Source organism: Macaca nemestrina, chromosome 1, assembly GCF_043159975.1.
Source record: "Macaca nemestrina isolate mMacNem1 chromosome 1, mMacNem.hap1, whole genome shotgun sequence".
Taxonomy (NCBI): domain Eukaryota; kingdom Metazoa; phylum Chordata; class Mammalia; order Primates; family Cercopithecidae; genus Macaca; species Macaca nemestrina.
In genome coordinates this window covers 154,807,944-154,830,526 of record NC_092125.1, presented here as the reverse complement: position 1 = coordinate 154,830,526, position 22,583 = coordinate 154,807,944, and the positions used below count along the sequence as shown (strand labels likewise).

General features: G+C 38.0%; 1 pseudogene; it reads left to right on the top strand.

The window, feature by feature from the left end:
- Positions 1–21,479, top strand: part of LOC105482844 (SNW domain-containing protein 1-like) — a 33,532-nt pseudogene extending 12,053 nt beyond the window's left edge.
- The last annotated feature ends 1,104 nt before the right edge of the window (positions 21,480–22,583 follow it).

Sequence of the window (22,583 nt, the reverse complement as noted above, 5' to 3'; positions counted from 1 at the left end):
TAATTATTACTCTTTGTGCTATTTTCCAAAATAGCTCTTCCAGGGTAAGGAATTAGTCATTTTGGGGTATCTTAGAGCACTTTCTGTGGTACCCAACATACAATAAGTACTTAATAACCATCATGTTGAGCTCTGAGTATATGCTAGATATTGCTACATTACTCACATTTCCATTAATTCTTATGGTAACAGTGAGGTAGCTATTTTCTCCATTTTCCATGAGAAAACTGAGGCTCAGAGAGGTTAAATGGCTTGCTAAACCCATCCATTGTGTTAGAATTTTAGTCTGACTCCAAAATTTTATCCCAATGATATCTGACTTTTCTGGTACCTCTATAGGCATTATCTAATAAATTAGGAGATCAAGTTGTAGATTCTCTAAATAGCTCACTGATTTTGCACTAGTCACTTTATTGCTATCAACTTTAGTTTACCTTGCTCTAAGACAAAAATAAATCCACAGAGCCTACATATGGGTGAACTTGAGAAATAATATTTATTGAACACCTTTTATGTACCACAAACTATACTAGTCAACCTGTTACATACATCTCCCTTAATTCTCCCAATGCCCCTAAAAAGCATGCATTAGTATTTTAAATATTAGATTCAGGAGGTGCCTGTGCAGAGTTCCATGGGTGTATTGCATAACGGTCAGGTTTGAGCCTCCGGTGTACCCATCACCCAAATAGGGAACATTGCAATCAACAGGTAATTCTCAACCCTCACTTCTCTCCCACTCTCCCCACTTTTGGAGTCCCTAGTGTCTATTATTTTCAAAAGGCATATATTATTCCTGTTTTATAGTTACCGAAAGTGAGATTCAAAGAAGTAAAGTAAATTTCTCAAATATTCAGCCTGAAAGTGATAAAGAGGCCAGGCGCGCTGGCTCACGCTTGTAATCCCAGAACTTTGGGATGTCGAGGAGGGTGGATCACAAGGTCAAGAGATCCAGACCATCTTGGCTAACACGGTGAAACCCCGTCTCTACTAAAAATACAAAAAATTAGCCAGGCGTGGTGGCGGGCTCCTGTAGTCCCAGCTACTCGGGAGGCTGAGGCAGAAGAATGGCCTGAACCCGGGAGGTGGAGCTGGCAGTGAGCCGAGATCGCGCCCCTGCACTCTAACCTGGGCAACAGAGCGAGACTCCGTCTCAAAAAAAAAAAAAAAAAAAAAAAAAAAAAAAAAAAAAGAGAGAGAGAGAGAGAGGAAAAAAGAAGGAAAGAAAGAAAGTGATAAAGAGTCCGGATTTCAGCCTAGGTCTATCTGGCCCTAAAATAATTGTCTTTCAATTCCTCCATGTCAACAACTGGAGGAAAAACTGCTGCCAAGCTAATATTGATGTAGATAAATCACTTCTTATTTAGAGAGAAATGATAGGTTTCCTTAATCCACTTATATTCCGTATCTCTGTTAGGGCTCAGATTAGCCTTACTTTAAAAAATATTATCACTGTTGAAAATGTGGTTTAAAGCGGAAGCTAATCAAGTCAGAGTGATTGTAATAAAAAAGATGCAAATTTACCAACATATCTGTCTCTAGATAAAATTGTAACTTGTGTTACTTTTGAGATTCAGCAAAGTGTAGGCAATATCTTACATATCTATTTCAGGGAAATCTGTGAATGCCTTTGACATCATTAAAAACCTTTAGTTTTCCAGTTTACAACTAATGTTAGTAGGTATCACTAAGGTGTTAACATGTTTTGTAAGCCCTACCAAAGACATGTAGTGAAGAAATCAAGCTTTCATTCTATAAGCAGACTTTTCACTTGCCCTCTAAATCTAACTTTTTCTTTTAACTGCAGAATTTTTTTCCAGCAACTAATTAGTCAGGGATGGATTTAGGTATTGTTATTACTTGTCTATTTTACTCACTCCAATCTGGCATATGACTTTCTTTTTCCATTTAATTATAGAGTATTACATCTGAATTCAGGGTAGTGAGCTGCATTTATGCTGCTGTTAAAATAGTGTAGACTCAGAAAACCAATTTCCTGTTTGGGGAAAAGAATGAACAAACCTATAACTATTTCTCTCAGGATGTCTCCTAGTGCAATTTTCACCTCGAATTAAACCTTTAAGTCAAAATCTGCAAACACTGCCAGAAATTTTTGGCTTAATATCATATAGCAGTTAAGATTATTTTCTTTTAAAAGATAAGTTAACAAATCTTTTAATTAACAGGAAGTTACTACTGCTTGCCTTTATGTGAATATGCTTTATTTAGCATTAAGGCGGTTCTACAAAAAGCCATCATAAAAATATACATTTTTCTTTATCACATGAAGGTCATCCTAGCTGCTAATCTAACTTTATTGAGAAGGTCTTTTGTGCAACTGATAAACAGAGAATGTGCTTATTTCAACTTCTCCCCACGTCCCGACAGAAAATTTTTCCTCAAGGCAATATTAAACACGTAAAGTGAAGAACTGATGCAAAATTGGCCTTTACATTGTGCAATCTAAATAACTTCTCTACAATAGTTTGCTAATGAATATAGCCCAGGAGTTCATTAAGATCTACATGGCAAGTAGTAGCAACAATCTGAATAGTGTACAGTTCTTAAGGACCACTAAAGACCCTTAGCAAGCCAGAGCCTGAGTTCCTCTGCCAAGCATGTTGAGAACATAGCTTTCATAACTGGAAGTGAGATAACTCCTGCTGCACTAGTTAAATCTGGAAAAAATGCCAAGGGTATGAACTATTCCTAGGCCAACCATCCAGTGCCTGCTTGTACCACACCTGACCATGAGCAATATTTTGGCTATAATTTATCTATTGTAAAAGCGGTTTACAGTCAATTTTATGAAAAGTTGAGCACAGTTTTGTTCTGCTCTACTGCTTCCAGGTAGATGTGTGAGACTACTGGAACATGTCAGCACTCATTGGTCTCCTATGGGTCTGTATCACCTTACCTGTACATTAAGGTAAGATTGGAGGATGTGACATTCTCGATATCACTTGCTAGACTGAATACACAATCTTCTAGCAATCTATTTTGCTAACTTGAAACAACTTTGTTGCTTACAGATAAAATTATACATTTCATATTTATTCTTGAAAGCATGGGATTCAATCTCTACCAAGGGTTAAGCCTAGTAAACAATGTTCAAGCTAAAGTTACCTGAGGGAGGCAGACATATCTCGAGTTAATATAGCTAATCCTTTAAAGAAGGCTCTTGGCAATTGCATTGATTTCATTTTACTGAGAGTGATTTTGAGACATTAAAAAGTAATTGAATATTTTACTCCCTTTACACACTCTGAAACATCTAAAAAGGACAAGGATATTTAGGAGCTATAGTACATAAAATGATACACACTCTATAGTCACAGTTGAATACTTTTGTACATTTTCATTCTGCTGTCTTTGCAGAAAATGCATTAACAATCAAAATGTGTCTTTTTTTTGTTTTCCCTTTTCTTCTTCTCTCTCTTTAGTTTTATAAAAGGATGCTAGCACCAGTAAGCAAACTCTGTGTATTGCATTCTTGGAGAATAAATTTCTAACTGTGGTCAATATATTTCCTGCTGTGTTAGGTTAATAGCTCCTTTCCATTGTTTACTGCAGAAAATGCATTTCACTAAGATCGTTCCTGTTTCATTAACTTACTTAAAAAATGAAAAAGCAGTAACTTCATATGTTAAAAAAAAGTATATTTAAGATGCACATTCCAGTTTTTTTTTTTTTGAGATGGAGTCTTGCTCTGTCGCCCAGGCTGGAGTGCAGTGGTGCGATCCCAGCTCACTGCAAGCTCCACCTCCCGGGTTCACACCATTCTCCTGCCTCAGCCTCTCGAGTAGCTGGGATTACAGGCGCCCACCACCAAACCCAGCTATTTTTTTTTTTTTTTGTATTTTTAGTAGAGATGGGGTTTCACCATGTTAGCCAGGATTGTCTCCATCTCCTGACCTCGTGATCCACCCACCTTGGCCTCCCAAAGTGTTGGGATTACAGGCGTAAGCCACCGTGCCCGGCCGCACATTCCAGTTTCTACATGAAGAAAGTAGTCTGAATGAACATCGCCGGTCCAAAGTTTTTCTGGAGACTTGTGTTATAGCAGAGGGGAGAGAAGTCTCTCTTCCCTGGTGTGAAAAATATTATGGTCACTATTTGCAATACATGATCTGAACTCCCAGGGCAATAGCTCCTTAGAGACAAAACTATATCAGTTTATACACACACACACACACACACACACACACACACACACACACACACATACACACACACTCATTGAGTCGGGGCAGTTTCTGTTTTCGCCATGTGAAGTCCCTAAGATCTCAGCAGACAATTACATCTTGCATGAACGTGAACTCAGAACAAGAACTCCTTATTATCAGGAGGATGGCACCATTCATTCATTAATTCATTCAAGAAATACTGAGTGTCTTTTATGTGCTGCACATCATTCTAGGTATTACAGATAGAGTGATGAAAGACAAAGTTCCTGTATTCTAATGAGGGCCACAAATAATAAATAAGTAAAATTCAACAATAGAACTTCCGGTTATATCCTACCTAAAAAGCAGAGTAATGGGGAAGAGAGTGGCATCTAGCTTGGAGGCATGGCCAAAGACTACCCCAAAGAGGTGACATTTGGGCAACTGTGGGCAAAATGAAGGAGTCAGTGATGTGACTATTTGGGACAAGCATATTTCATGCATAGGATACCCCCCAGTAATAAAGGTGTAGAAAAAGAGCTTGTTTTGTGTGTTTGAGGACCAGCCAAAGGCAAGAATGGCTGGGGTGCAGTGGCTAATGTGTGAAGACTAGAGAGTAAGTTGCAGGACACAGTGACAGCAAAGAGAATGGTGGGAGGATCTTTTAATACTCCAGGAGAAAGTACGTCACTTGGACACCGGTGCTAATCATGGGTGCAGTAAGAAATCATGCTGATTTAGAAAATATTTTCAAGTAGAGTCAAAAAAGTCTTATAAAGTGTGAAAAGAGAAAGAGGAGCAGTGGTGCCATTAATTGAGATTAGGAAGACCATGGATGTATTAGACCACTCTTGTGTTACTGTAAAGGAATACCTAAGACGAGGTAATTTATAAAGAAAAGGGGTTTAATTGGATCACAGTTCTGCAGGCTGTACAAGCATGGCATTAATATCTGCTTGGCTTCCTGGCAAATTTGAAGGTATTTCCTGAGGCCCAGGCAGATAATGAAGCAGGAGCAGGCACATCACACGGTGAGAGGGGGAGCGAGAGAGAGAGAGGGTGAGGAGGTGCCACACTCTTAAACAGCCAGATCTTGCCTGAACGTGAATTCAGAGCAGGAACTCCTCATTATCACGAGGATGGCACCAAGCCATTCATGAGGAATCCATTCCCATGACCCAAATATCTCCCACCAGGCCTTACCTCCAGCATCGAGGATTACATTTCAACATGGGATTTGGGGAAGACAAACATCCAAACCATATCAGTGGGTGAGGCTCTTTTGTTGTTTCCAGTGGACAGCAGAAGTCTTATGTTGACCATGCCAAGTTTGGGAAGTTCAGTCGACATAAAAGTGGAGATGCCAAGTAGGTATTGGCTATTTGTGTTTGGAATTCTGGGGGAAGGTTGGGGCTGGGGATATAAACGTAGGAGTCACCTGCCTATTGGTAGTATTTAGCTCCTTGCGACTGATGTGATCAGGGGAGGCAGTGAGACGGAAGAGGTCTGGAAACTGAACAGATATGCTGACTTGGGAGGTCTGGAAGAAGAAGAGAAACCCTGAAGGAGGTTTCACATTGTGAGGACTGATGTCTAATCATGCTGCTGGCCATTCAGATCATACAGTGCATCAGAAAACTATTTTACCTAGTCTTTGAACTATCATGGTTGGAGGGAAAGAATTCTCCATAACTACTAATTCAAGCAATTATAGAGGGAAGAAACTCTTCAAGTCAGACAGGGTGAATGCCAGAAGATGCACAATCAAAACAACCCTCCTTCTGCACCTCCTTCAAATTAAAGACTGAGACTTCACTTTGTACCATATTCTATAAATTAGTTCCAGAAAAAATATTACTTGAAACTTGTATACATAAGAATTTCTAAGCTAAATCCTAAGATAACTGAATATAGTTTTTAATTTTTACTTCAAATTTAGTCATTTTTAGTGAATCCTTGTATTATTTCTGAAATACCAACGTAGGAGAGTTCCCTTAAGAAGTTATAATCGATTGAATTCAATATTCTATTTCTGATGTTTACAATAGGCAAAATCAGTTGACTTGGTCCTTTATCAGGATAATATCTTACTGTAACTTTTTCTTCTGGGGGTGCACTAAACATTTTACGTGCTCCAAGCAAATTGTCTAAGGAGACGTATCTCTTTGTCAGGATCCTTTGTTAAGATTGCTTTAAGAACAGGAAAAAGAGCACTTAAAAAATATAAAAGAAACCCTGTAGTTACACTAAATGGAGTTATTTTCTTACCACTGAGTTTGCCCTTCATTTGTCTAAGAGTTTTTTACAAGGGTTGAGAAAGCTGACATCTCTCTCTGTTCTTTAATTCTTTGTTTATGAGCTAGTGTAATCAAACAAGAATGTACACAGCATGGCGAGTGGTCAACAACCATTGCTTTGTTATCATAGCTTATAAAATTACAGAATTTCTCAGGAGGTTCACATCATTGTTTGGCACAGAGCATTTTCCCATTAATTAAGAAAAAGATTCACTTACAGAGATTCAGTAAGCACATTTTAATTATTTCTTCAACATTGTCTAAAACCAAATGAATAAGAAGGTTATGTATTCCAAATTCATTTTAAAGACTTTTAAGTCCACATATCTTTTGGCCCACATTGTTTACATTAGCCTCATTTTTATTATCCATTTGTGGCAGTAAATTCTTAGCAACTAAAGCTGTTGCTATCCCTGCAATGTTCTGTAGAGATGCTACATTTGAAGCATAGCTGACTTTGGAAGCCAAGTGAACGATCTAGTCCAAATAAAGCTCATCTCCACTCTTAAAGATGATCAGTGTGTTTGACACCTGTCTCAGGAACTCTGCAAAGAACCGTCTATGACTTGGATTTGACTCTATGGAAACAGTGGATACTCCTATGGAAACTAAGAAACTAAAAATTTACTGGACAGTCTTTAAAACTTGGGTGCTAGATTTGATATCCTGGAACTGCTATTCAAGCTGCTACATATTTGATTCCAAAGGAGAATTCTACTCATGTATTTGCCCACAACATCTCCTGCTATTTAAATATTGAAACACCAGACTAAGTATTCTTACTGTTACAAAGGACAAGACTGATGAAAAAAATACATGCATATACAGCCCTTATCTGATAAAATTCCTGTTTCCATGTTTAACCCATGAATATCTTTCTCAATTTTGTTTTATACTGGGGAATTTAAGATAATGCTAACTGCAGAAATTGATTGACTAGGAAATGTTCACTACTAGTATGGTTTGGCTGTGTCCCCACTCAAATCTCATCTTGAATTGTAACTACCACAATTCCCATGTGTCATGAAAGGAATCCGGTGGGAGGTAATTGAATCACAGGGGTGGGTTTTCCTGTGCTGTTCTCATGATAGTGAAAAAGTCTCAGGATATCTGATGGTTTTAAAAATAGGAGTTTCCCTGCATAAGCTCTCTCTCTCTTTGCCTGCTACCATACATGTAAGACGTGACTTCCTCTTCCTTTCCTTGCACCATGATTGTGAGACTTCCCCAGCAATGTGGAACTATAAGTCCATTAAATCTCTTTCTTTTGTAAATTGCTCAGTCTTAGGTGTGTCTTTATCAGCAGCATGAAAACAGACTAACACAATAAATTGGTACTGGGAGTGGGGCACTGCTGAAAAGATAGCCGAAAATGTGGAAACCACTTTGGAACTGGGTAACAGGTAGAGGTTGGAACAGTCTGGAAGGCTCAGAAGAAGATAGGAAAATGTAGGAAAGTTTGGAACTTCCTAGAGACTTGTTGAATGACTTTGCCCAAAATGCTGATAACCATATGGACACTAAAGTCCAGGCTGAAGTGGTCTCAGATGGAAATGAGGAACTTGTTAGGAACTGGAGAATATGTGACTCTTGCTATGTTTTAGCAAGGAGACTGGTGGCATTTTACCCCACCCTAGAGATTTGTGGAACTTTGAACTTGACAGAGATGATTTAGGGTATCTGGAGGAGGAAATGTCTTTCTTTCTTTTCTCTTTTTCTTTTCTGAGATGAAGTCTTGCTCTGTTGCCTAGGCTGGAGTGCAGTGGCATGATCTTGGCTCATTGCAATGTCCGCTTCCCGGGTTCAAGCAATTCTCCCACCTCAGCCTCCCGAATAGCTGGGATTACAGGTGCATACCACCATGCCTGGCTCATTTTTGTGTTTTTAGTAGAGACAGGGTTTCATCATGTTGGCCAGGCTGATCTCGAATTCCTGACCTGGTGATCCTCCCACCTCAGCCTCCCAAAGTTCTGGGATTACAGGCATGAGCCACCACACCTGGCCACTGGAGGAAGAAATTCCTAAGCAGCAAAGTATTCAAGGGGTGACTTGGGTGCTGTTAACAACATTCAGTTTTATAAGGGAAGCAGAGCACAAAAGTTTGGAAAATTTGAAGCCTGACAATGCAATAGAAAAGAAAATCCCATTTTCTGAGGAGAAATTCAAACTGGCTGCAGAAATTTGTATAAGTAACGAGGAGCTGAATGTTAATCCTCAAAACAATGGGGAAAGTATCTCCAGGGTATGTCAGAGGTCTTCATGGAAACCCCTCCCATCACAGGCCCAGAAGTTTAGGAGGAAAAAATGGTTTCATGGGCTGAGCCCAGCATCCTTCTGCAGTTTGCAGTCTAGAAACTTGATGCCCTACATCCTAGCTGCTCCAGCCATGGCTAAAAGGGGCCAAGGTATAGCTCAGGTTATTGCTTCAGAAGGTGCAAGCCCCACGTCTTGGCAGCTTCTATGTGGTGTTGAGTCTGTGGGTACACAAAAGTCAAGAATTGAGGTTTGGGAACCTCTGCCTAGATTTCAGAGGATGTATGGAAATGCCTGGGTGTCCAGGCAGAAGTTTGCTATAAGGGTGGGGCTTTCATGGAGAACCTCTGCTAGGGAAGTGTGGAAGGGAAATGTGGGGTCACATGGCCCATGCAGAATCTCTACCGAGGACTGCCTAGTGGAGCTGGGAGAAGAGGGCCACTGTCCTCCAGACTCCAGAATGGTCTGTCTCCAGACCCCAGCTTACACTGTATGCCTAGAAAAGTCACAGACACTCAATGCCGACCTATGCAAGCAGCTGGGAGGGAGGTTGTACCCTGCAAAGCCACAGAGGTGGAGCTGCCAAAGCCCATGGGAACCTACCTCTTGCATCAGTGTGTCCTGGATGTGAGACATAGAGTCAAAGGAGATCATTTTGGAGCTTTAAGATTTGACTGTCAGGCCAGGTGTGGTGGCTCATGCCTGTAATCCCAGCACTTTGGGAGGCCGAGGCGGGTGGATCATGAGGTCAGGAGATCGAGAACATCCTGGCTAACATGGTGAAACCCTGTCTCTACTAAAAATACAAAAATTAGCCAGGCATGGTGGTGCATACCTGTAGTCCCAGCTACTTGGGAGGCTGAGGCAGGAGAATGGTGTGAACCTGGAAGGCAGAACTTGCAGTGAGCCGAGATTGTGCCACTGCACTCCAACCTGGGCGACAGAGTGAGACTCTGTCTCAAAAAAAAAAAAAAAAATTTTGACTGTCCAACTGGATTTTGGAATTGCATGGGGCCTGTAGTCCCTTTGGTTTGGTCAATTTCTCCCATTTGGAATGGCTGTATTTACCCAATGCCTGTACCCCCATTGTATCCAGGAAGTAACTAGCTTGCTTTTGATTTTACAGGCTCATGGGTGGAAGGGACTTGCCTTGTCTCAGATGAGACATTGAACCGTAAACTTTTGAGTTAATGCTGAAGTGAGTTAAGACTTTGGGGGACCTTTGGGAAGGCATGATTGGTTCTGAAATGTGAGGACATGAGATTTGGGAAGGGTCAGGGGTTGAATGATATGGTTTGACTGTGTCCCTACCCAAATCTTATCTTGAATTGTAACTCCCACAATTCTTATATGTTGTGGGAGGAACCTGGTGGGGAGGTAATTGAATGATTGGGGCAAGTCTTTCCCGTGCTGTTCTCGTTACAGTGAATACGTCTCAGGAGATCTGACAGTTTTAAAAATGGGAGTTTCCCTGCACAAGCTCTCTTTTTGTCTGTTGCCATTCATGTAAGATGTGACCTGCTCTTCCTTGCCTTCCACCCTGATAGTGAGGCTTCTCCAGCCACATGGAACTGTAAGTCCATTAAACCTCTTTCTTTTGTAAATTGCCCAGTTGTCTTGGGTATGTATTTATCTGCAGCATGAAAATGCATTAATACAACTACTTAGTAAAATCAATGTTGATTTCTGTCACATAAAATCCAAATGGGATGTTCTTGATTGGCAGGTAGCCTTCTATAATAAGGACCCAACCTCCTTCCACCTTGGGGCTCTGTCCTTCTTTAGATCCATGGATTTTCTTTTGAATTTTGTTCATGGAGAGGCAAGGAGAAGGTGGAGAAGGCTCACTTGCTTCTTTATCAATTTACCTGGGAAGTGTTACTCCTTACTTCTGCCAACACCTTCATTAAGTACCAGTCACATGGTTCCAGTGATCTGCCAAGGAGAATGGGAAATGCAGCCCATTATTTGGCTGTTTCCAAGTAAAATCTCCACACAGTGCAACAGAATTATGAATCTATGATTTTCCCTGACTTATCTGTCTCAAACATCCTTTACAATCGAGACCATCCTGGTTAACATGGTGAAACCCCATCTCTACTAAAAATACAAAAAACTAGCTGGGTGTGGTGGCGGGTGCCTGTAGCCCCAGCTACTCAGGAGGCTGAGGCAGGAGAATGATGTGAACCCAGGAGGCGGATGTTGCAGTGAGCCAAGATTGCGCTGCTGCACTTCAGCCTGGGAGACAGAGCGAAACTCTATCTCAAAAACAGACAAACAAACAAACAAACAAAAACAAAAACAAAAAAGCATCCTTTACACATACTGAAGTGAGGGTATTTCGTTCAAAGCAAATTTGGTTGGTTTTTATGTTTAAGGACATCAAAAACTAATTGTTACTTACTATGCTCATTACCTGGGTGATGGGATCATCATTCATATCCCAAACCTCAGCATCACACAATATACCCATAAAACAAACCTGCACGTGTATCTCCAAATCTAAAAGAAAAGTGGAAGTTAAAATAAAAAATTAAAATGTTACTCCATTAAAAAAGGAAAAAGAATGTGTGCTTTATATTTTGTTTTCTTTTTTTTTAAATTAGCAGACCAAGAGTCCATTAATTTATTCATTCTGGTTTCTGATTAAAACAACTCCCATGTGCTTTGTAAACTCTCCAATATAATTGCCCATGTGCATTAGACTTCACCAGTCTTCAACATTGGTTTTTCCCAGAAATATGAAGTAATCTTTTTTAGTATCTGAGTCACATTTAATGGCTTTCTCTTCTGCAAAAAAACAGAATCTGTGTAGTTAGGGTACGCTGTGCATTAAAGACATTATTCAGACACCTTGATAGATAATTAAAAAATGTGTTTTTTAAAAGGATTTTTTTAAAATTTAAAATAGTTTTTTTTTCCTTTTTTAAGGAAATATTTAGAGTTAGTGCAGCATTAATTTCCGGATGATTTAACCTATACAAATATTCAGCAGAGGAAAAAAGTCACATTAATCAAGAGACAGTATCTTGTAATTTGTGGCTTTAATTGATTGGTGGTGGTGGGGAAGTATGTGCTCTTTTCTCAGACATTTATTCTCAGCTTCCATTTGAAATTCTAGCTTTTAGGGATTTACTACATTGATCTTGGAACTTTACAAGAGCCACACAATAAAATGCAATATAAATATTCCTGTACAATAAATATTACTATCATTTAAGATTTACCCTATGAAAAGGCTCCTGGAAGCATAGGCCCCAGTGTAGAGGCCTGAGGAAGAAAATGATCTGAAGGAGCTGCGTAGGATGCTGGAGATGGAAGGATGGTGCCAGTGGCGACTTTCCTCTGTTCTCTAATTGCACTTTAAGTGGGGCTGATTGATTTGGAGTACAGTGAACAAGTGTCAGTGAGAAAAGCAAAGCTACTACTTAATTTTCTCCAAATACATTTCTCCAAATACATTTTCTAAATGCCCACTATTTGCTAGACATTTTGCTAGAATATGAAATAATGAATATGAAATAATGAAGAAGAACATAATAATTCTTGTACTTCTGGAGCTTATCGTTTAGGGTAATTAAAATGGAAATACCTATCCCGGTAAATTGAATCAATAATAACAACAAATAATAGTGAAAATGGGATGATAATACTAGTAGTTTCAGTTTCATTTGAACTGTTTTTGTCTTCCAGTAATGCATTTTAATTTACATATGTAACATTTATATATACATACATATATATATATATATATGTACTGCTCATTGATACATTTGTATACAGTTAGCAATAGGATGAAAGGCAGGGCAGTGTTATTCACAGGATCCAGAATAATACTTGGTATATAACAGGCACTCAATCAATGACACTGTATGGATAAAAAACATAGTCTTGGATGGAAAATCAGAAGACTACAGTTTCTACAGAGATTCTACCAGTTTTTTCTTTGTGACATAATAAGTGACTCCCAGTTTTAGTTTTGTAATCTATATAATGGAATAAAAATACCCATTCTCCACACCTTACAAAGTAGCAGTTCCTTAGGTGGGAAAAAGATAGCAGATATGTAAGACTTGTGAGTGTTATTATAGCCAGTAAACAGTCAAACTGGAGTATTTTCTTACTTAACTAAGATATTTCTCTTTTTTGAAATAAGCTTTCTGATGGACACATTTCAGTGAAGTGAAAATAATTTCATTTTAGAAAATTTAATCGCATTACCATCAGACAAGTATTTTCTTGAAATTTCTAAGAACCTAGCATCTTTTAGAAATTTAGCCTAATAGAGGTGACTTGGGGCTCTATAAGAATCTCAGTGCATCTTTCCCACTCCTTTCCCATTTATGGACAGATGTTTCCCAAGGAAATCCTTGGTTCACCCTTCTACTGTCTGGAATGCATAAAAGAATCAACTATCACTTGAAGGCAATCTGACAACAGACTAAGAGACAGGAGCACACTCAGAAATTTGAGATTAAGATAGAAGAGGCATGTTTTATTCAAAGTTCAACATCCATTTATTTTGAGGATAAGGGTGTCTGTGTTGTGACTCATGCATGCTGTGAAAAAATGCCAAGTGTCTTGATAACTAATGTTAGTAAGGAAAGATTCACCAAGAGGGGGCAGAAGCTCATGAAATGCTAATAGTTGAATTCAAGAGTGAGAATCAATTTCAGATTTTCATGTTTTTGGAACATTTCAAATGACTTAATATTTTAGTGAAAAATCCATATATTCTGAGAGTAATGATAAACATATTTCTTTGCTTCGATTCATCTCTGAGGTTTCCTTCCTTTCTTACTGCTTTGGCTTTCCCATTTTGCTTTTGTCTTCTTGCTGCCTCTCATCTTCCCTCTAAGCATTCAGATTAAAATTCCGTTCCTTTACCTTCTTTAAAAAATATGATTATAAATGTGCTCCTTTTATCATAAATGATGAAAAAGCATAAACTTTAAGCCAGAAAGACAGTACTTCCTTTGAAGCCCCTCCTTTAACAAATGATTTTTCAGAGTTTTGAAAAACCCATAAAGAGAGTGTGTTTTCTCCAGCCATTGAAGATACGACAAATGGTACATCCTGAGAGTGAACGGAAGAGTCATTTTAGAAAGTTTGAAGAACAAATACTCAGGCTTAGTTAGGGACTGCACACTAACAAGAGGTGCAAGGCAGTTAGGTGAATGACAATGGATCAAATTAATCCTATAAAATGACAAGGACAAACACTGGGGACCTTCATTGTGAAATGTCTTGGAGTAAAGGCTTAGCAAGAAGTCAGTCTTGCATAAACATAAAAGCCAAACTCTTAAAAAATACTTTACCAAAGATGATTTATTTTTATGCAAGAATGGTTCTTTAGAAATTATTTTAGATCTTTTTCTTGAATATCAATATTGATTTAGCTAATAGGACATGTCTTTTTTTCATCTTTATAAAACAATGACTTCAAAAGAGGAGAAGGGTACTCAGAAGGAGCAATCACAGACTGTGAGCACAGAATGATTTCAAAAACTTCTGCATTTGAACACAAAAGTGAGTCAATAAAACCATAGCCTCCTTCAACTTGTAATTCAAACACATAAAATAATTTGACTTCAATAGGCAAGGCAAATTCTCACTTAATTGGAAATTTCTCAGGTACTACAGAAAGTCAAGGAGAGGACTTAAAGGGAAGAAAACGTTTGACTAATGATTAATAAAACTGTTGTTGCTCCAAAGTATTGTTGAAAGTGGAATCTTTCCAACATCTGAAATATATCTTGATACAAAATGCAATCCTGTTGAATAACTGCAGAAGAAGTGTTGGCTCTGTATTAATAAATCTGTATTTAATGCATAAATAGATGGATTTAATATCTTTGTATTAGACAGTTTTGAAAGAAACTTGGTATAGTCAAATTAAATTCATATATTGTTTCATTTGCATCTTGAGTCTGGTAAATGTAGCTATAGAGAAAACATTTTTTTTTAAAAAAGCAACTGTGCCACTTGCTCTTTTTAAATTGCTTTGCTGCATTTTTAAGAGTTTTAAAAATGGGCACTTGATGTGCATAAAACAGCAACTGTTGCTCATTCTGTCTTTACCTCTACTCCAGCAAAGATATGTTTTGAAAAGGAATACATTAGAAATACATCAAAATACATAATGCAATGGAAATGAGCTTTACTATTTTTTAATCCTCCATTCCAAGCATTTTGTTTGCCCTGCAGAAGAAAATGCCTCTCACAAAATCCTCACAGCCACCTATCACTGTGGCCACATTCATGGCTCCATCTAGGCAATTGGCATGGAACAGGAAATATGATAGAACTCTAAAGAACAGGCTATCCATCATTCTAATAATAGCAACGTTTTGATTGAGAATAAACACAGTTGAATTATTTGTAAGGACGTGGAATAGATGAGCTGGTTAGAAAGAACACTTCTTCAGATGACTTTTTCCTTCTTCCTCTTTCCTCTATGCCACAATAATTCAAGAAGGTCATTTCAGCTAATAAAAAGAGCAAAGTGAAACACTAAAAATAAAACACTTGGATTGCAAAGATGTACTGAGACTTCTTAAAGAAGTTTGAAAGATCAAAACTTTAAATAGAATATATTACAAACCACAGAATTTGGGATTAATCAATGATCAAAAGATCTCTGAGAATTTTGAAAAGGAAGCTGATGAACAATTGTTCCACATCAGTAATATACTCCAACTTATTTTTAAAGAAAGCGAAACAGTGCTATGAGATTTTGCAATTCCTTTTCCCTTTGTTATTTTTTGTTCAAATATACAAATATTTAAATATTTTTAAAAATATAAAAATTATATTTGATATATTTACAATGTGTGTATATATCTATAATATATGTTAGAAAAAGAAATAATAAACATTGGTGAACCAATCAACCAACTCACGAACTAAAACGTTAACATGACTTTCATCTACTCATATACACTTTGCATGCCCATCCTCCTACCTTTCCACCAGAGAAAATGACTGTAGTTATTTATTTACATACACACACACACACAAACACACACACACACGCTCATAGACACACAAACACATATATGTAGCTTTTTTGACATATGCATGTAAGTCAAAGTCAAATATAACCTAATATTATTTCTGTTGAGATTTATAAAAATAGTTTCATATCTTCCGTAGTCTTATAGGACTTTTCTGTTTAACATCCTAAGATGGATCCATATTTTTACAAATAGTTGTGTTTCATTCACTTTAACTGCTTTCTCATATTTAATTGAGTAAATATAACACTATTAACTTATTTATTCCTTTGTCATTGTACATCTTTGTAGCTTCCATATTTTATTATTAATCATACTGTTAGGAATATTCTTGCATGTATCTTAAGCACATATATAAGTTTTTCTAGGGTTACTACATAAAGGTAGAATTATCGGTTTGCAAGGCACATGAATGTGTAACTTTACAAAATAATATCAACAGGTTTTCCAAAAAAATGTGCAAATTTGCAATCTTGGCAGCAATTTGTATGAATTTCTGATGATTCACATTCTCCCCAGATTGTTATATTTCTTAATTTTTTTCCACTCTAGGGGGTATACATAATAATTACAAAATGATTTTATTAGTAATCCCTGTCTCATTATAGTCTAAATTACATTTCATTTATTGCACATTTAACAAATATTCTTTGAATGCCTACTATCTCGACCTGCCAGACCTGTATTGATTCTAATAAGAAGGTGCTGTGTCTGAGAGACTGAAGAAGAGCCCCAGAGCCAGAGAATGAGACATAAGGTTTATCAAAGGAACTTACATATAAGGCAGTCCAGTGGTGACAGCCTAGACAGGAGAACCGTTTGTAAAAAGATGCAGTTTTGTACCACTTGTAAAAAGTCTAAAGTTTATATAGTTTAGATACATCTACATTCTCAGGGGATGCTTAAGTTATGGCTATCAGGTATCTCTAAAATGCAGAGTCATTCTCAGTATCCTTCATTTAAGTTATTGCTGTCAGGTATGTCTGCCATGCATATGTTCCAGGAACTGCTAATTATGCTGTAGATATAACAGTAATAAAAAAAATCCCTGCCCTCATGAAGATTAAGTTCAAATAGGGCAGAGACTGAAAATAAACATAATAAATAAGTGAATTATATAGTACATAAGAAGGTAACAAATGTCATTGAGAAAAATAAAGTGAGATAGGACTCCCACAGCAGAGAACCAGTTGAAATTTTAAATATAATAGGGTTGACTTTTATAGTAAGCCATTCTTGCATTGCTATAAAGAAATACCTGAGATTGAGTAATTTATAAAGAAAGCCAGTTTAATTGGTCCATGGTTCTGCAGGCTGTACAGTAATCACAGTACTGACATCTGTTTTGGGGGAGGCCTAAGGAAGCTTCTAAGCATGGCAGAAGGTAAAGCGGGAACAGGCATATCACATGGCCAGAGCAGGAGCTCTTGTGAGGAAGAAAGTGGAGTGGGCGAGGTTGGGGGTAGATGCCACATACTTTTTAACGACCAGATCTCTTGTGAACTCAGAGTGAGAGCTCACTTAACACCAAGGGGATGCCCAAGCCATTCACGGGCGATCCACCAGATGACCCAAACACTTCCCACCAAGTCCCACTTCCAACACTGGGGATTACATTTCAACATGAGATTTGGGTAAGGACAAATATCTAAACTACATCAACTTTTCTGAGAAATAATTTTAGCAAGGACATGAAGTAGATGAAGGCTTTAGCGATGTAGAGGAAACAGCTAGAGCAGGAAGGATACTGGTGTGTTTGAGGAATAGCTAGGAAGTCATTATGTTAGGAGCAAAGTGAATGAGAAGAGAGTGACAGGAGATGTGATTGATAGGTAATTGTGGGGCCAGTTCCTCTAGCATCTTGCAGGCAATTTTAAGGATTTTAGCATTTATTTGGTGAAACGTGAATCTACTGAGGAATTTTGAGCACAATATTGACATGTTCCGAGGCTATGGGTAGAAGTATGGAGACCAGCTGGGAGAAAATTAGAAAAAATGTGAAAGATGCTGGTGGATTAGGCTAGGGTAATAAAAGGGGCAGTGGTAGAAACTGAGAAGAGTATATATATATACACACACCTATATACACACGCATACACATATACACACTTTTAACATATTGGGTCTTTATATTCTTGAACACAGAATACCCCTGTTTCTTTAGATCTTTAATATCTTTCAATAAGGTTTACATTTTCTATACTCATATTTCTACACACTTTGTTTCCATTATTGTAAATAGTCTCTTGCTCTCCCTCTTTTCTTTCACCCTCTGCTTTAACCATTGTTTGTTTATTCCTTATGTGTTGAGATACCACTTGTTTTTGAATAGGAATCTTATGGCAAGCCACCATACTGAATTCTCATTATTTCTATAAATTTGTCTGTAGATAATTTTGGATATTTTATGTGGTCAGTCATGTCATTTATGAATAGTAACCATTTTCTTCTTTTAAATATTCTTCAAAAATGTATGCCTTTAATTTAATTTGTTTTTCTTACTATATTGGAAAGGATCCTCAATAAAAGTAGCAGTTGTTTGCAATCCTTAATTTATTTCAGATTTTGAAGGGAACACATTTAATGTTTTGCTACTAAGAGGATATTTGTGATATACTTTGTTTTTTTTTTTTTTTTTTTTTTTTTTTTTTTTTTTTTTTTTTTTTGAGACGGAGTCTCACGCTGTTGCCCAGGCTGGAGTGCAGTGGCGCGATCTCGGCTCACTGCAAGCTCCGCCTCCCGGGTTCCCGCCATTCTCCTGCCTCAGCCTCCTGAGTAGCTGGGACTACAGGCGCCCGCCACCGCGCCCGGCTCATTTTTTGTATTTTTAGTAGAGACGGGGTTTCACTGTGGTCTCGATCTCCTGACCTTGTGATCCGCCCGCCTCGGCCTCCCAAAGTGCTGGGATTACAGGCTTGAGCCACCGCGCCCGGCCTTGTGATATACTTTGATACCTGTCTTTTTTCAGGCTAAGCAGGTGCCTCTCTTCTTAGTTTCCTATTGTTACCGCACACAAGAGATGTTGAATTTTATAACATTTCCGCATTTCTTAGATGACCTTGTGGATTTTTTCCTTTAATCTAGTCATGTAATTTTAATATATTTTCAATGCTAAAAGGGTATTTGTATTCCCAAGATAAGCCCAACTTGGGCATGGTATATTTTTGAATATTATTTTGGATTCAGTTTGTAAATCTATTGTTTATAATTTATATCTACTTTTATAAATGAAATAAAGCTATGAGTTTCCTTGCTAAAACTGTCCTTTTCTCATTTATAAATGATTTCAGTATTACTACTTCTTGGCTGTCAAATCCAGTATATGGAATTTGTCCATACTAAACTTGTGAACAGTATCCTAATTACTCCTGTGGGTTTTCTACACACTGACATAGCATTCAGAAGCTTTGTGTTTGGGCCACTAGGGTCTTTTAAGATACCAAATACTTGATTAATCTAATGAAATCAGCACCCAGTCAATATATGTTGGGTCCCCTGCGCTTTTGTAATTCATAAATGACTATTATTAATATTTTATGCTTATAGATGAGCAGCATAAGAATGATTTTTCTATGGAGCTGAGATGTAACAAGTTCAATATTGTAGGAAGGTGGCATTTTGAACATTTGATTGTTAAGTCGGCATCACTGTGTAAAGTTTCTACTATTTTGTTTGTGTTTTTTTCTTGGTAACGATTTTGCATATGCACCTTTCCTAGACCCCTGCCCTAGCCATCTGGGCATCTGTTGTTATGTCTGCTTGCTTTTAGATTATCTTTTCTAAGTTAACAGTCTTATTAGTAGTAACTACTTGACTAGTTTACCCTAAGGTCAGAGATTTAAGTTGAAAGGTGCTTCAGATTATTGTCATTTCTAGCTTTCACCAGAGCACAGGATTTGTCAAATAAATATGAATAATTAGGCCCAGAAAACTTTAAAATAACAACTTAGAAGAAAATTTAAACCACCAGCTTCATAATGTTAAGAAGTTGTTTAAATGGATTAATTATGCTCTTCACAATGTGGACTTAAACAGTTGCTCTAGACAAGTGGCACTGGGTTTGAAAACTTCAAAAATGTGTTTCTTTGACAAATTGAAGTGCTTCTTATATAGCGTTGCCAGATAAAAGCCCCTGCACCTTCTCAGTTATTTCAGGACCAGCTTGAGGCTGAAGAAAAGGCAAGATCCCAGAGATCATGGCAGACTTCATTTGTCTCTTCCAGAAGAGAACCTTCCCCCTACGGATACCGGAAAGGCTGGATACCTCGGTTATTAGAGGATTTTGGAGATGGAGGTGCTTTTCCAGGGATTCATGTGGCTCAGTATCCACTGGATATGGGACGAAAGACAAAAAATGTCTAATGCGCTGGCCATTCAGGTGGATTCTGAAGGAAAAATTAAACATGATGTAATCACTAGACAAGGACAGTCAAAAGACGAGGTCATTTACAGCAAATACACTGTCCTGGTTTCAAAGGATGTTATGAATGCAAATGATCCAGACTTGCAAAGGCCCGATGAAGAAGCTATAAAAGACATAACAGAAAAGACAAGAGTAGCCTTATAAAAAGCTGTATCACAGAAGGTCGCTGCTATCATGCCAGTTCGGGCAGCTGACAAACTGACTCCTGCTCAGTATATCCGATACACACCATCTCAGCAAGGAGTGGCTTCCAACTCTGGAGCTAAACAGAGGGTTAGTCAGATGGTAGAAGTGCAGAAAGATCCAACGGAGCCTCCAAGGTTCAAGATTAATAAGAAAATTCCCGGAGGACCACCTTCTTCTCCTGTACCTGTCATGCATTCTCCTAGCTGAAAGATGACTGTAAAGGAACAACAAGAGTGCAAGTTTCCTCCTTGTATTTCTAACTGGAAAAATGCAAAAGGTTATACAATTCCATTAGACAAACGTCTGGCTGCCGATGGAAGAGGACTACAGACAGTACACATAAATGAAAATGTTGCCAAACTGGCCGAAGCCCTCTACATTGCTGATCAGAAAGTTTGTGAAGCTGTGGAAATGCGTGCCCAAGTAGAGAGAAAAATGGTCTAGAAAGAAAAGGGAAAACATGAAGAGAAACTTAGAGAAATGGCTCAGAAAGCCAGGGAACGAAGAGCTGGGATCAAAACTCATGTGGAAAAAGAGGATAGGGAGGCACGTGAGAGGGATGAAATCCGGCATGACAGGCGACAAGAGAGACAGCATGGCAGGAATCTTTCCAGGGCAGCTCCTGATAAAAGGTCGAAACTTCAGAGAAGTGAAAATGGGGATATCAGCGAAGTCATTGCTCTCGGTGTTCCTAATCCTTGAACTTCCAATGAAGGTCAGTACGACCAAAGACTCATCAACCAATCCAAGGGTATGGACCGTGGATTTGCAGGTGGAGAAGACGAAATTTATAATGTTTGTGATCAAGCCTGGAGAGGTGGTAAAGATATGGCCCACAGTATTTATAGGCCCAGTAAAAATCTGGACAAGGACATGTATGGCGATGACCTAGAAGCAAGAATAAAGACCAACAGATTTGTTCCCAACAAGGAGTTTTCTGGTTCAGGTTGTAGGCAGAGAGGCTGAGAAGGATCAGTTTAGTTTGGGGAAGATCCTTTTGGTTTGGACGAATGTTTGGAAGAAGAGAAACAGCACGGTGGCTCTAAAAGACCCTGAGATAGCCGCCGCCCCATGGAATATGAGTATGATGGCAAGAAGAGGAGGAAGGACTAGACACAATTTTCTTCGAAGTGAATGAACTATTATTATCCATAACCCTAATGATGCAAGTCATATGGGGGAACACTTTGTAAATGGTCAGGACAAAAACTGAATCTGGGTGCCAGATCCTAGCACTACTTTTTTGCTGGAGAACGGAGGGAATAGAAAATTCTACTTTGAAGTATATTTTTTAAAAAGTGGATTGTGTTTGTGCTTCTCCCACCTTTCAGCATTTATAGAACATGCTGCTCCACATACAGAATCAAGACCACTTCCTTTTATGCAACATTAATAGTTTGGGGTTAATATTTTGTGTGAGAACAGCTGCATACGAGTAAAGTTACCTCAACCACAGTGAGTAGGAGGGTGTTCACATATTGTAACGGTCCTGCCAAATAAATTTTGTCCCTATTGTGCTCTGTTTTAATTTGGAGTGGGCAAAGTAAGCTCTTGCTTGGTGCTACTATTTGTTTTAAATAAAAATATTTAGACAACAAAAATGAGATATACAATATTTGGGACATATAAAAAATATTTATTTGTCTGAAATTCAAATTTATCTTGGTGTCCTATATTTTTGTTTACTAAATCTGGCAACCTTATTTCTATGTAGATTAAAAACAAAAATAAGCTTTCATAAAAGCAATGTGCAATTCTGAAGCAGCGCTTAACTCATCTGACTTAGTATATTATGTAATTACTTCAATTGGTTAGAATCTAATTAGTAACAAGAAAGCAACACAAGTCAATTTGGGATATTTTGTTCATGTGCATTCTTTATGAATATTTAACTAGAATGCTAGACAACTTTGGTGTATGGAATATCTTTTACACATAAAATGGAAGTAAGTAAGACAATAAAAACAAGTTAGAAGAAAAGGAGTTGCTGGTATTAGGTCAGGATCTTCTCACTTAACAAGGATCAGGAAGTGAGAACTTATTTCAGTTGTCTGGGTCTAAATTCACTTTGAGCAACTAACTCAAGATGATTATGATGTAGATGTATTAAAGATGGATATTAGTGGAGGAAGAGGACAGAACTCCACAACACAGCAATTACCTGAAAAATAGACTCAGGAGTTCAAGACCAGAGAAAACTTGATTAAAAGCAGGTGAAACAGCTGATATTTTCAACTATTCC